Genomic DNA, 4,258 nt, shown 5'->3' with positions numbered 1-4,258 from the left:
AGCCAGCCCCTGGTCCTCTCCTCAACTTTAATATGAAATAAAGTTCCCTCATATTTTCCTTCCTGGTCATGGTGCAGATTCCAGGGGTAGGTGGGAGGACGGGCAGGTAGCGCCTTCAGGCACCTCCTCATCTGAAGTGTAGGGAGCTGCTGAATCTCAGCTGAACAATGGTGACCTTTAAAGATGAGCAGAAGGGCTGACAGGTGGAGTGGATTAAGGCACTGGATTCTTATGTGGGGGACCGCGGTTTGAGTCCCAGACTTGGCAGCTTGCTTTCTCCCTCTCTCTCTTGGTCTTTGGTCAAATTAAAAAAATAATAGGGGGAATTAAATAATTCTTAAAAAAAATAAGAGGAGCAAAAATAGTTTGGACTGATGCTGCATTTCCGGTGGAGGTTAAAGGAAACTATGTTTTGGCCAGAGAAGGCCAGGGGAGGCTGGTTTAGAACTGCAAGAGGCAAGATGTTCCACCGCTTCAGTAGATAATGGAAAACACCTGGCTTTACCTTCTGCGTCTCCCTCCCCTTTTACCTTATAAAAGAATAAACCTGGGAAGGGCTCAGGGCCGCAGCTATCTCTATCAGAGACACCTGGTGTTCCCGCTCCCTGCTTTTCTCGACTTACGTTTCTATGTGTTTTACCCAAGGTCACCGGTGCTCCCACTCAGGATCCCTGGCCTCGCAGGTTGCAGCACTCAAGGTCAGCGGTCATGAAATCTCTCGGAGCCTCGGTTATGCCAACTGTACAGTCCAGACAGCGCTGATTCATAGGAGGATGTGTGAGGGTTTGGTGAGCTTTCCCATTCATTTATTCACTTAGTCACTTGGAATTCCAAAGTGTGCAAGATGGGAGAGAGCCCCGAATACCTGTGGCTAGAACTGGCCTTTGCCCGGTGAGACCCAGCCGTGGCTGACATGAATAACTAAAGGGGATGAAGGAACTTGTCTGTGGCGTTACGACAGTCCCTCTCCCGGTCTCAGCCAGCCGTAGAGAAGACGGTCGGTGTGTTTGCACCTGCTTCCCGCCTCCTCTGGCCTGGTGACACAGGTCCTGGCTGTTGAGTGACAGGTACACCTCTGCAGGCGTGGCCCTCTGATGAGGAGGGGAAGATGTTTTAAATCCCCCTAGCCTCGGGGCTACTCTCCGGGGTCATAGAGCCCAGCCTGGCAGGGTAGGGGTTTTACTTTGGGAGGGAAAAGGTGTCGCCTGTCCACCCTCCTGTGCTGCCATGCTCTGTCAAGGAGAGGCTGGGATTTCCTTAGTGCCCACAGCGAGGGGTGAGCCTAGTGCCTCCTGGGAGCCTTGTCTCAGGCACGGTTAGATCAGGAAAGGGGATTCCTTGGACCTTCAAAGAGCTGCTTGGGGACATGCAAGAGCCCAGAACTGCTAGAACATGACAAGTGACCACCTCTGGGGTCAGAATAAGCTGTCACCTGCCCCCACGTACTCCTAGATACATTCCAGATCATTCACAAGTTCTAAGATAAAAATAAATGAAACCAACAACTAAATGGAAGAAAACTAATCTTTAATAATCCTGGGATGAAAAAAATGTAAGCAAAGGATAAAATGCAGTTGCCTTAAGATACACTTATTTGATCACCTAAAAAAAAAGAAAAAAAAATAAACTGCTGTCATTTTAAATTCACCCAGTCTCAGCTATTTTTGTTAGCAATGAAAACATAAAATAAGACATTAGTTCTTGGGTTTGTGGAGATGCAACTTAGGAAGACTTGAGCCATCAGGGTGTGGTCCCTCAATATAGCAGGACAGTGAGGATGCCATCAGCAGAAACAGACAGTGAGATAGAGGGTGAGTCCAGGAAGTATCCTCTTTTCCTCCCCTTGACCCTTTTGCGTGGTATTTCTTGTCCTTTTTGTGGTAGGGACTCTTAGAGGTGCCATTCTTTAGTCACGAAGTCACTTGCCCACCATCACATGGTGAGAGTGTAACAGAGTCATGATGTGAATTCAGGTCTGGGTAACTCCCGGCTCTTGAGGCCCATTCCTGGTAGGTCTTCCAGAGTCAGGATGGTTTGTCACTTCCATCTCCCTGTCTCTCCGTACCCCAGGCTAATCGTGGAGAGGTGACAGAATGTGTTTCGTTCAAGGCCCTAAAGAAGAACAAGAGTGACATAAACAATTCAACCTGTGACTCTTTTTTTAGAAAGGCTTTTGCTAAAGGGTACATGCAATCGACAGAAAGACAGAGACAGACAGACAGAAAGTGAGACATCACCCCCCAGGAGGGCGGCCATGCCGCAATCCCTTCTCCTCCATTCTCCTCTTGGGATTTTGGGCACGCATGCACATGTGCCAGGTATGTTTTAAACTGCTGGGTCCAGGACCTGTACTGTAGTTGACTACATGGGAGTCCAATGACATAACCATTAGGCCATCTGCTGGTCTCCCAAGTAAATTCTTTTTTTAAAAAGAATATTTATTTATTCATTCAATTTGACCAGAGAAAGGGACACATAAACACAGAGGGAAAGTGAGAAAGCAAGCCACCAGTTCTGGGGCTTGAAATGCGGTTGGCCAAATGCCCCAACCACCAAGCCATCGTCTGTTGTTCCCCACTCCCAGGTAAGTTATTTTTTTATTATTATTATTTTCTTAATGTTTTTGCTATAGGGTGCTTGCGCTCACCAGAAAGAGAGACAGAAAGGGAGAAATAAACCCCTGGGGGGGATTGCCATGCTGCAATCCCTTCTCCTCCATTCTCCACTGAGGATCTTGGGCACACATGCATAAGCACCTGGTGTGAGCTTAAGCCACCAGATTCAGGGCTTGAACCGCAGTCGACTACATGGGATCCAGCGACATAGCCATTACGCCAACTGCTGGTCCCAGGAACACATATTCTTTGTTAATGGTTTTCACTAGCCTTGCAGTGACAGCTCAAAGGACTATGTTTCTGCATGTGACGAAAGGTCACATTGTGTCATTTCGTGCCACCTTGGTACTTCTGTGTCTCTCTGGCGAGGACACACTGCCTATAACAAAAGTCTTTCTGTAAAAAATAAATAGGGGCTGGCAGGTGGTGGTTAAGGGCTTTTGTTATAGGGAGTGTGTCCTCACCAAACTGACAGAGAGAAAGTGAGAAATCTCCCCCTAGGGAAGATGCCCATTCTTCTTCTCCATTCTCCTCTGGGATTGTGGGCATGCATGCACACGGGACCAGTGTGAGTTTTAAGCTGCCAAGTCTGGGATTTGAACTGCAGTCGACTATGTGGGAGTACAGTGATGTAACCATTACTCTATCCGCTGGCCCCTATTCTTCCTCCTCATTTTTTTTCCTTGAAAAAAGAAGGATTTTATTTAACTTTATTTATTTATTTTTATTTGACAAGAAAAAGAGAGAAATTGAGAAAGTTGCTAGGTCCACTACTTGAACTGCGTCCTTAACCATCATGCCACCGGCTGGCCCCACCTAGATTATTCTTTTAACCCGCTGTAGTCATCAGAGAAAGACAGACAGAGTAAGCCACCAGGTCCAGAATCGGAAACTTTGTTGGCCATGTCAGAGTCCAAGGCCCCAAGCACCACACCACCTGCTGTGTTAGGTCTCAGTGGTGGTGGCTGGCTATGCTCCTGGAATGCATGGACGGGGCTGGATGGCTTTTTTTTGGAGAGTTTTTTTTCTTTTTTTTTTTTTTTTTTTTTTTTTTTAGTGAAATTGACTGTTCTGCTGGAGACAGCTCAGGCCCCTGAAGAGACATTGTGAGGCAGTTCTGAATGTGCTAAGTCAGTGGGCGATAATGGGCACTATGTGCCCAGCAAAGGCTCTTCCCACCCTTGGTCATAAATAATCCTTAACTGGTTCATGCAGGGGCCTGGGACTGGTTCTTCTTTCTCTCCTGCCTTGTCCCTCTGGCTCTCACCCTCAGGCCTCTACCCTCCGGCCAGATCACCAAACCATGCCCCTGGTATGAGATGTCTCTCCTGTCCAGACCATGACACCTTCAGCACAAGACTTCAGGGCCTTAGATCAGGGCTGACCCCAGGAAGCAGCACTTAAACTTCAGTTGGATCCTGACTCCTCTCATCAACTGAGCCAAAACAGTCATATAAATGAAGTTGCTAAAAATCGCTGAGCCCCAAAATGTAGATAGGATCTCACGCCTGAAATGGCCCAGGGACCATGCATCTAGGGACTTTTTAGAATCGAATATGTTGATACATCTAATAGACAAGTACCCTCTCACCACTAAGCATTCACACATGCTGTTCTCACTACCTGCCACAGTTTTGCCTTTT

Source organism: Tupaia chinensis, unplaced genomic scaffold, assembly GCF_000334495.1.
Source record: "Tupaia chinensis unplaced genomic scaffold, TupChi_1.0 Scaffold149922_1, whole genome shotgun sequence".
Taxonomy (NCBI): Eukaryota; Metazoa; Chordata; class Mammalia; order Scandentia; family Tupaiidae; genus Tupaia; species Tupaia belangeri.
Note: the sequence above shows the minus strand (reverse complement) of the source record.